Genomic DNA, 11,148 nt, shown 5'->3' on the forward strand with positions numbered 1-11,148 from the left:
TCCCGCCTCCGCGCCGTGCGGCCCCAGCCCGCAGCAAGCACCGGTGTCGCTGCCGCCGCTCAGAGCGCCGCCCCTGCCGCCGCCATCTTACACAGAGAGGTCGCTCCGTGCCACTATTTACCAGCCCCCAGCCCCCCCGAGTCCGCGCCGCTCCCCCGCCCCATGTCACAGCCCGCACCGCGCTGCCCGCCGGCACTTGTAGTCTCGCGAAGGCAGCCGAGGGCGGGGTTGCCCAGTGCACCCAGGGAGTTGCAGTCTTTCTCGGGCCGGGAGCGGGGCATGCTGGGAGACGCAGTCCAGCGCGGAAAAGCCATGACAAGGGGCGGGGAACTAGCAGCCGCCATCTTGGCTCCACTGCCTGGAATAGAATTGCGGTTTTTCCGGTCTTCAGTGTGGCAGGGCCAGACTTCCTGCCTCTCCTCAGGGAAACTGCTCTCTGCTACCTTGCCCGGCCTCGTGGCCCCTCTCCAGGCAGGAAAGACTCCCCGCTCCTGCCGCCCCAGCGCAGGTGCTGGGGAGCTGCCCCCTGCCTAGTCTGCAGTCTTTCCCTTAACAAACATGGCGGCCGCGGCGTCACTCCGCCCGCAGGAAGGGGCGGGCCGAGCCGGGCCGCTGAGGGAAGGTGCTGCCGGCTCAGGGCTAAGGTACCCGGGCAAGGGATACTTCCTGCGGTCACAGGTAATGCGGCGGGCGGGCAGTTGGGCCCTGCGTCCCTGGCTGTGCTCTGGGCGTTGCCTAGTCTGTAGCGCCCGGGCGAAAACAGGGAAACCCCTCGGCCTCATCTGCCCTCTCTCCCTGCAGCGGCGTCGCCGGGACCTGCCTCCGCGCGGCCTCTCGTCCCCGGCCCAGTGCCTGTTGGCGCCGAGGCTTATCTGGGCCCAACCAAGAGCCCTTGGCGGGGGCGCAGTGCTACGACCTCTTAAATATAAAATTCTCGAGCTGGAAGCTCAAAGTGATCGTATTTGCTGAAAAACTATCTTACACGGAAAAAACACACAAATCAGTACGCCAGAAAGTCTCTGTGGTCTTTATGCTGCTTGCTGTAACCCACCAGTGAGTGAGTAAGGCCTGGCTCGTTCAAGTGAAAGCTTTTCTTTATTTTGAGGCAAGCTGTCACAAGAAAGTGCTGACATCAAGCCCAAAAGTTGGTTAAGACTGCCTGAGAGTGGCTTGGGTTTTGCATATGCTGCATCAATTAGCTGCTTTGCATTTATGGTACATCTTGAACACTTTCACTGTTACTGACTGTATGTTGCACAAGGGTTGAAGATATCATACAAATATGATAATTGTTGTACACCTGGCAACAGTGGAGCAGCATCAGCATGAGGTGCTTGGGCCACATCAGCTCATGTGGCTGCCTCCAGCCATGGGGGGCCCAGGAGCCCAATCTTTGCAGCGTCTGGGCTGGGCTAAGGCATGCAAGGCTGATGGTCACACTGGGACCCACGCATGCCTGTGCGAGGGCAGGGTCTGTCCCTTGCTCACCTGTATTATCTCTACTTCTCAAGGTGTAGGTCTGCCCTCAGCTTGCTTGAGGTGCGCAGTTTCATCGGAGAGGGGCAAGACCTGTTAGTGTGAAGGTGGGGCTGGGTAGCGCCTTGGGGACAGACTCGTTTAGAAATGCATAAGCATTCGTGACTCAGCCTCTCATAAGTTAACTGAGCTTAAGTTTGTGACCAGATACCAGCTTCATTATGTGAAGCCAGCCATTGCTTACGAACCCTTCTGCGTTTCTGAATGAGTTTGCCTGCGAGGTGCTGCCCTGCCCTGCCTTCAAGTAGACTCTTTCACACAAACTCATGGCTCCTGATGATTACAGTGAATGAAAAATGTGTCAGGCACGTGGACAGATGTAGGATTTAGAACAGGCTGGTGCAGATACTGAGGTGTGTCAGCACATATAAAACAGACCATATTTTTTTCCACATAAAAATAAAAGCTTTATTAATAGGCTGGGGGGTCTAGGCCTGTATTATTCAGTTTGAGATTGAAGCAAAAACTAAAATAACGTCACTGGAATGAGTTAAAAGCTCATGAGACAATAAGCTGAATATGAGCCAACAGCGTGCCCCTGTTGTGAAGAAGGCTAACAGCATACTGGGCTGCATTAGGAACACTGCCAGCAAATCCAGGGAAGTCATTCTTCCCCTCTATTCAGGCCACACCTGGAGTACTGTATCTAGTGTTGCCCCCCACTACAGAAAAGATGTGGACAGATTGGAGAGAGTCCAGCGAAGGGCAGCAAAAATGGTTAGTGGCTTGGGACACACGACTTCTGAGGAGAGGCTGAGGGAACTGGGCTTATTTAATCTGGAGAAGAGAAGACTGGGAGGGGATTTAATTGCAGCTACCTGAAGCAGTGTTTCAAAGAGGATGGAGCTAGACTGTTCTCAATGGTGGCAGATGACAGAACAAGGAGCAATGGAAGGGAACAAGGACAGTTTAGGTTAGTTATTAGGAAGAATTTTTTCACTATGAGGGTAGTAAAGCACTGGAACAGGCTACCCAAAGAGGTGGTAGAATTGCCATCCTTGGAGCCTTTTAAGACCTGGCTAGACAAAGCCTTGGGTGGGATGATCTAGATGGGGACAATCCTGCTTTGAGAAAGGGGTAGGACTAGATGACCTCCTGAGGTCCCTTCCATCCCTGACTTCTTATGATTCTAAAAGCAATCCGCAGGGCTGTCAAATAGGAGCTTTATGACCGGGAACAGCTAACAGACAGCAGAATTGCAGAAGAAAGGCTAGCTTGATGGGTGGAACATCAAGACTCTTAAAAAGAAGAAAGGGTCATTAACACCTGTGGAATGAAGCATTTAAAAGGAAGGAATCAGATAGATTATGAGGCATGAAGTCCATTGACTTCCTCACAGTGCCTGACTAGAAACGCTGCTGTGGCTGCCAGGCAGTTAGTTTTAAACTTCAGGTGGAGCAGGAATCAGAGGGGATGCAAATACTTCAGTGCACACTGTACTCCTCCCCCCCCCCCTTCTACCTCTGGTTGTACATAAATACCTTTGGAAATAATTATGCAGATTAGTAGTATAGGTACTTAGCATACATTAATTGCAACCGTGATGCAAATTTGCAGAACGTTGAGGGAATGGGGAAATTATGTTAGCACAGTGGAAGCTACAGATATTTTAGGATGCTTTAGATGTTTTATCTAATTTTTTATGTTTGAAATTAGTTTAAAGTAATTTCTCTCTCTCTCACTGCTGCTGTCAAATTCACTTATAATTAGACTATGATCAAGAGTTTTGTCCACTGGTGACATGACTTGTTTATCTCGGCTTTCTTAACTATTACATTGTTTCTAGTTAAATCTTAATTTATATCCTGTATATTAATAATCATAGCAACAAAGGCAATTCGTTTAAAATATAGAAAGCATAATTTATTTTGCTTCCCTTACCATCTATTTTCTCTGGGATGTGTTAATAGAATGGTTTGATAAGATTTCATTTGAGGATGAAATCATATTCAAGTTTAATATGCTAAATAATTTACAGCTCTGCTACTGCATTTGAGAGGGAGGGCGTAGAATACCATGCCTGAGCAAAGCCCATCAAAACTGACTGGTCTGTGCATAAGTTGTGGGATCAGGGCTGTAGTTCAAAGAATCCCTCAAAGTGATGAAAGAAAAAAACATCAATGAAACAGATACTAGAACCAAAAAAACCCAAAACACCTGACTACGAAAAAGGAGAATTTTTCAAACTTTACTGTACATCTTCTAGCCAGGGGTCCAAATAAAAACAAACAACCCTCCTCCTCACCCCCCCCATTAAAAAAGAATTAAGGTTGAAAGTAGGCTTTTCCTGTAACCTGCCCACTTTATACTTTGCCCCAGTCCTTGATATCCCTCACTCATTGTTATCTGATAATAACTGCCTCCATGCTATACTCAGGTTCTCCATGATTCCCTTTAATGTCTGGTTTTTTCCTGTCTTTGCCTGTTTCATGCCCTGTCTACCTCCTTCCTGTGTATTTACCAATATTGTTGACTCCGTTCTGGATATGCTTGTCCCTTGCTCCTCTTCTGTTCATTCCTGTCTTAATACTTTTTGTTTCATTCTCTTTCCATCTGATGAAGTGAACTTGGGTTCACAAAAGCTTGTGGTCCCTTGGTCTATAAAGGTGCATATCTACCCTGCTTTCTCACACTTTCCCAGTCAGACCTGTCCCTGCAACCTTCAACACTCTGAATTCCTCCTTCACTTCTCTGGTCTCCTGCCCCATCCTCCATTCCTTCAAGCAGTTGTGTTTAAAGAACAAAACATTAATTAATTTGGTTATTTAAGCAGCTGTTAATATTTTTAATGCCTTTTTACTAAAACAGTTGTGTGTGATCCCTAGAAAACAGAAAACAATTTAGAAACAAGAAATTTATATGTAGTGTGTATGTGTGTATAGAGTTAAATGCATGTTCCTATTTTTAAAAAGTGCAAGCAATGGTACTCTTGGCATAATGTTTCCTGATGAATTTTGACCATGAGAATTCAGTTTTTAAATGATCTTTTCTGGTTACATTACGTACTATACAAAATTTGTTTTCTGTGGTTTGAAAGTAGGAAATAGTACATAAGCTAACCTTGGTTTAGAAAGCAAGAAAGATCATTAAATTTTACTTTATATGACAGTTACACTGCTTATTAAAAATTGACTCAAGAAATTATGATAGCAAGATGACAATTCTTTGACTTCAGAAGAAATTTGGAGATTTTTCAAGCCAATATCAGGTTTTTAGATGAAGTTATAGGAGAGCTAAAAGCAGAACTCAAAGTGCGACCTGGTTATAGCTTTATCCATGGAGAATTGATTTATGAGTGGGGACAGTGCAGTGCAGATGCTATCTTAATTCAGATTTAATAATGCAGAAGCTATAGTTTAAGTATTGACATTTTTTTCATATCCAAGTATCATCAGAAGCTAGGTTTTATCTGTTTGAGTGTGTTGTAATACAATCTATTCATTTGTAAAGCCATTTACAGTATCTGAAGAGAGAAAATATCTAAAGAGACATGATTCCAAATGCTCTGCTTTTTGGGTGTTTAACTTTAGATACCTGATAGGGGTCTGATTTTTCAGCAAATGCTGAGTAAACAGTCTTCTTTAGAAATTGGTCCTGTTACAGTATGTCCAATTGGGCACCTTTACTTTAACTTCTGAATGTTCTGTCCTACTTTTCTATTCTTCTGTATCCATATAGCACATCTTTATATATTCTTATAGTAATTTTGGATTTTTTGATAAAACAGTCTTTATAGATGTTTCATTGCTTGCCCTCTAAAACAAGGTTTGCAGGAGTATAACAATTGTGGCTTTACATCTGAATGGCTATGCATACATGTTAATCACACTATCCATCCATTCTTCTTGCCACTTCTATTTTTGTAAACCAGCAGGGGTTTGGAACTGACAAGAATCCTGTTCTCCGGGCTAGTTAGAAATCAGGACTCTTGTAAATCTCAAACCCCTGTAGCTGAAAAGAATGGAGCTCATAGTGAATGAAGAAGGAGAGTGTGACATGGATACTCTCATGCCTCTTTGTTTAGTTTATCCTGAGCAGAGAAGTAACACAGCTGATAGTTTAACCTTTATCAGGGATGCATCTTTTTTTTCTTTTTTTAAACTTGGGGTCATAAAGGGAGGTTAAATTTGACTCTGTCCACCACAACATTCCTTTGATTTGGGAATTCTCAGTGGAAAAGGTGGATATGGTTTAGGCATGTAGGTATAAATTGGATATAGATTAAATATACAGATATTGTTGCAGAATAAAATATTTATACAGTTAAATAAGGGATACACAAGTCATTTGCATGCAACATATAACAATAGATTTGGCAAAATCACCTTCCAATATGCAAGTTCTTTGTAAATATTTTAGTGGTATTGAATATTTCTGATTTAGACTCTGACAGAAACAAATGAGAATGTCTGTTTTCTTCTTCTCAAGAGATTCAACAGGTAAGCAAAAGTATGCACTTGGAGAAAATCCCTGGTTCCGGGGCCTTGCCTTTTGTATTTTATCTTCCTTTGTCAAGATATGCTAATTCCTACAACAGGGTGGGTGGATGTAATTAAATCCTTCAGTTATGGGCACTCTTACACTTCTGCAAATAGACAAGGGTCAGATCTTTGTAGGATGGTGCTCTGCACAGTTTTATCTTGTGCAGCTTGGATGAAGTAGCTGCATGTGTGACAATGAGCAGAATTTGAAGGGCAGCTGTGTAGCTGTCAAGTCACAACAGGAGGGAAGGTAAAGAGTGGAACAAATAGCTAAACTTATCATTTATTTTAGGATTAATACTAATAGCTGGTTCTTGTACACAGCTGTGGTTTGCATCCCACATTCCTTTACAAAGTAGATAAGGCTTAGTGTTGTATTACCATAGAACCCATAGGCTCTAAGCAAGGTTTCTAATCCTACAAAGATCTGGTCCCTGTCTAAAGTAGCTTATTGTTGAAGAAAAGTTACATTAGAAAAATGAGATCTGAGGTTTGTGCTTCAATTCATCTTAAGCTTGCCTCTTCTCTAACCTTCCCTCTCTCTTGTTCTGAACTGCAGAAAAGTAATGAAGCAGTGCATCTAATACTGTAATCCTGTGCCTGAGATCATCCTCTAGTGCTGAACTGTAACAATTTTTCACCCCCTCTTGGCTCCTGGATTTACATCTTTGAGGTTCTAATCTCTGCTCTCCTTCAGTATGGGATATATGTAATCTCCTGCACGGTTTCTTTATGTAGATATAGAATACATTTCTAAGGTACTGGAAGGTAAATGAATAGGAACTTTCATACTGGGGATCTGTTGGTTTTTTGTGGGTTTTTTAAAATGTATTAGTGAATATTCTTCCAAATATAGAATAGTTGCTCAGCATGGTAAGGTTAAAGTACACCCCCATAAAAAAGTTTGCCTGTTTTGCTTTTTCAAGGTTGCTTTGGCGCTTGAGGCCTTCATCTGACTAAGGAGTATGAAAGGTAGGGAAGCAGTATAGGAAAGTTATCATGACAGATGCATTTATTGGACCAAGTGAAATCACTGGTTTTTGAATCTTAAAATACTTTTCAATTTCTCTTCCAATGACAATATGCTGTAGTCAGCATTGTGTTGATCTGTGATGTTTGACTCAAGTAACCTCAGTGGCTTCATAGATGATGCTGATGATGACATTGTCATATATTCCCCAGGAATCTTTAATATAAGCCTGCCAGATACAAATATGGAAGATTTTTCTTCCTTATACCGAAAAAGAGCATCTTGGATTTTAATTGGCTTTTGCAATGGACCACTTATAACTAGGGCTGTCAAATGATTAAAAAATGTGATTGAGACACACACACACGCATACACAGCACCCAGCAGGTAAGTCTGTGGAGGAGGAAGGGCAGGGGGGAAGTTCAAGGCCCCATGGTGAGGGGTGGAGTGGGGCAGGGGCAGGCATTGGGGTAAATGGGGCCCCAGGGCCAGGGCAGGTTGTGGGATGTTGTGTGAGGATTGTACAGGGGCATGGGGAGGGCGCAGCTCCCTGTCACTGCATGCATCCCTGAGGGAGGTATGTGGTGCACATGCCCTCTCATTTGTGCATGGGCCAGAGACAGGCTGCCGTCTGCAGGCTGGTGCTCTGTGCCCTGCTGCCTTTGTCCTAGGAGCCATGCACTGGCCAAGCCACATGCCCCCTGTCTGCCTGGCAGCAAGAGGCATAACATGGTGTTGCATGGCTCCCAGGGCAAAGGCAGCAGGGCGCAGAGCCCCAGTCCGCAGCAGGCAGCCCACCTCTACCCTGCACACAAATGGGGACACATGCACCACATGCTTCCCGTGGGGGTGCACACAGTGACAGGGAGCCATGCCCCTCACGCCTCTGCACAAGCTGCACACAGCAATCCACAACCCACCCCAGCCCAGAGGCCCCATTCACCCCAGCACCTACTCCTGCCCCACTCCCTCTCTCACTGTGGGGGGCCTCAATCTGCTCCTCCCCCTCCACAGACTTACTGGTGTGGCACTGCTCTACAGGCAGTGGGCAGGCTCCAGCTGCTTGTGTGTGTGTGCATGCGTGTGTGCGCGTGCGACCACCTGCAGTATGTGCCTAGGCTGCCCTGCGGTCTTCTGCGCTGCCACTGCTGCTCCACTAGGTGTCCCAGAGGCAGTGGAGTAGAGCCCCGGTACAAGCTCCAAAACCACGTGTGCGATTAAAGCATAAAAAAAATTAATCCAAGAACCACTCATGTTAATCATGCATGTTAACTGTGATTAATTGACAGCCCTGCGTATAACATTGCATCTTAAAAACCAAACTAAATCAGGTAGCTGTACAGTCCATGCTCTCCATACTGAAAAGAGCTCAGTCTTCAACACTCTTTTTTAGATGTAGCATTGATGGGGAAACTTGGGCATTTCCCCTTTTTTTTTTTGATTATCTTTGTAAATTGCAAATATCTTCATTAATGGAAAATGGCTTGGAATACACCCTCAGCAAGTCTGTGGGTGACACCAAGATGGGGGGTGTAGTAGATATGCTGGAGGGTAGGGCTAGGATTCAGCATGACCTAGACAAATTTAGGGTTTTCCTGGGCATGTCCTCTTTTTTGGCCCCCTGTCCTCGTGTCTGGGCGGGTTTTTACAATGCAAGCAAATGTCTGGGTTTTGCTTTGCCTCTGTTTTCCTAGGCTGGCTGCTTGGGGTTGGGAGCAGTGGGCAAAGTGGTTGGTTGTTGGGGGTCACGTGGTTTGTGCACCAGCTCCGGCAAACTGCTCCCAGGTAAAAGAGACAAATTGTTTGTGTGTGTGTGCACTGCGTGGACAGCAGGGCTGGGGGGACAGGGGGCTGTGGGTCAGGAGTGAGGGGCACCAGCAGCTCTGGGGGGGCAGGGGCTTGGGAGTGAGTGGCAGAGGCAGGGCACAGGCATATCACTGCCCCACCATCATATACCCTTCCCCTCTCTACTCCCCCTCCCATCCACAGGTGTCCTCTTTTTTGGTACTGGAAATATGGTAACCCTAGACCAGTAATCACCAACCAGTTGATCGTTATCGACTAGTTGAATTTGGAGCCTCTGCCAGTCAAGCTCAGTCTGGGGGTGCTGAGCATGTGTGCACATGCCCGCGCTCAGCCCCACCAGACTGAGATCGAGCTCAGGCAGTACACAAAGGTAGGTACTGATCGGAGCCCAGGTGGCTTGTCTAGGCTTGGGAAGGCTCCTGCTGCTGCATGTATCCTGGCAGAGGCCTGTGGGGAACATGCACCCACAATTTGAGCACAGGGTGGAAGCAGATGCTGCTGCATGCTGAGCTTTGCGCCCTGAGCCCTGCTGCAGCTGCCCTGGGAGCGCTGTGGTGCCACATGCATTTTGCTGCTGGGGTGACACCTCTGTCCTGCACACAGATTGTGAAGGGGCACGTGCCCACTGGGTCTCCTCCAGGGTGCAAACATAGGCAGGAGCCCCCCCGTGCCTGGATGAGCCGCCCTGTCTCTGATCATCCTACCACCTGGCTTGGCTGGTGCCCCGCTCGCTCCAGACCCTGCCCCTGCCTCTGCTCCACACTCTCCCTCTTTTAAATACCAGATCAGTTTTTGAATTAAAGTGCAACCCAGGATCTATCGCACACAACCCCTCCCCCAACTTCCCTCTCCCACAGACTGACCTGCTGGGTGGGGCTGTGGCACACAGTAGATCCTGGGTTGCAAAAAGTGACCTGGTACTTAAAAAGGTTGGAGACCACTGCCCTAGACAAATTGGAGGATTGGGCCAAAAGAAATTTCATGAGGTTCAGTAAGAACAAGTGCAAAGTCGTGTACATAGGATGGAAGAATCCCATGCACTGCTACAGCCTGGGGACTGACTGGCTGTGCAGCAGCTCTGCAGAAAAGGACCTGCGGGTTACAGTGGATAGTAAGATTGATATGAGTCAGCAGCGTGCTCTTGTTGCCAAGAAGGCTAATAGTATACTGGGATGCATTATTAGAAGCATTTCCAGCAGATTGAGGGAAGTAATTGTTCCCTTCTATTTGGCACTGATAAGGCCACATCTGGAGTACTGTGTTCAGTTTTGGGCCCCTCACTATAGAAAGGATGTGGACAAGTTGGCAAGAGTGCAGTGGAGGGCAGTGAAAATGGTTTGGGAGCTGGGGCACATAACTTCTGAGGAGAGGCTGAAGGAACTGGGTTTATTTAGTCTGCAGAAGAGAAGGCTGAGAAGGGATTTTATAGCAGTTTTTAACTAGCTGAAGGGTGTTCCAAAGAGGATGGAGCTAGACTGTTTTCTGTGGTGGCAGATGACTGAGCAAGGAGCAATGGTCTCAAGTTGCAGCAAGGGAGGTTTAGGGTGGATATTAGGAAGAACTTTCTCACTAGGAGGGTAGTGAAGCACTAGAAAGGGTCACCTAGAGAGGTGGTGGAATGTTAATCCTTGGAGGTTTTTAAGGCCCAGCTCTACAAAACCCTGGCTGGAATGATATAGTTGGATTGGTCCTGCTTTGAGCAGGGAGTTGGACTAGATGACTTCTTGAGGTTCCTTCCAACCTTAGTTTTCTATAAGTCTCTGATAAATTGCATTATATTGATAGTATTAGCCTCAGAGTTTCCTACTCCTTTGGTGGAACGGTCCTTTTAGTCAAAAGTTTCTGAAATGAAATCCTTTTTCATCTCAGTTGATTATGGTCTTGTTATTAGTTTCATAGTTTCTAGGGTTGGAAGGGACCTGAGAAGATCATCTAGTCTGACCCCCTGCCATGGCAGGAAAGAGTACTGGGGTCATAGTTTCATGGTTTCTAGGGTCGGAAGGGACCTGAGCAGATCATCTAGTCCGACCCCCTGCCATGGCAGGAAGAGCACTGGGGTCAAACGACCCCAGCAAGGTGTTCATCTAACCTTTTCTTAAAAACCCCCAGGGTGGGAGCCTGCACCACCTCACTTGGAAGCTGGTTCCAGACCCTAGCCGCCCTGACCGTGAAATAGCGCCTTCTGATGTCTAACCTAAACCTACCCTCTGCTAGCTTGTGACCATTGTTCCTGGTCACTCCTGGCTGTGCTCGGGGGAACAGGGACTCCCCCAGTGCCTTCTGATCCCCCCTGCCCAGTTTGTAACAGGCCACAAGATCCCCCCTCAGCCTTCTCTTGTGGAGGCTGAACAGGTT

At 46.5% G+C, this 11,148-nt stretch overlaps 1 protein-coding gene across 2 annotated transcripts in view; it reads left to right on the plus strand.

The window, feature by feature from the left end:
• Positions 1-332: 332 nt before the first annotated feature.
• Positions 333-11,148, plus strand: part of POLK (DNA polymerase kappa) — a 69,981-nt gene continuing 59,165 nt past the window's right edge. The window contains exon 1 of one of the 2 annotated variants that reach the window (XM_019517707.1): positions 333-678. The gene's annotated coding sequence lies outside the window, so the exon portion shown is untranslated. The remainder of the gene's footprint in view (positions 679-11,148) is intronic. The other variant, XM_019517706.1, reaches the window with a different exon arrangement.

Source organism: Gavialis gangeticus, unplaced genomic scaffold (assembly GCF_001723915.1).
Source record: "Gavialis gangeticus isolate Ggan-Ray unplaced genomic scaffold, GavGan_comp1, whole genome shotgun sequence".
NCBI lineage: Eukaryota > Metazoa > Chordata > Crocodylia > Gavialidae > Gavialis > Gavialis gangeticus.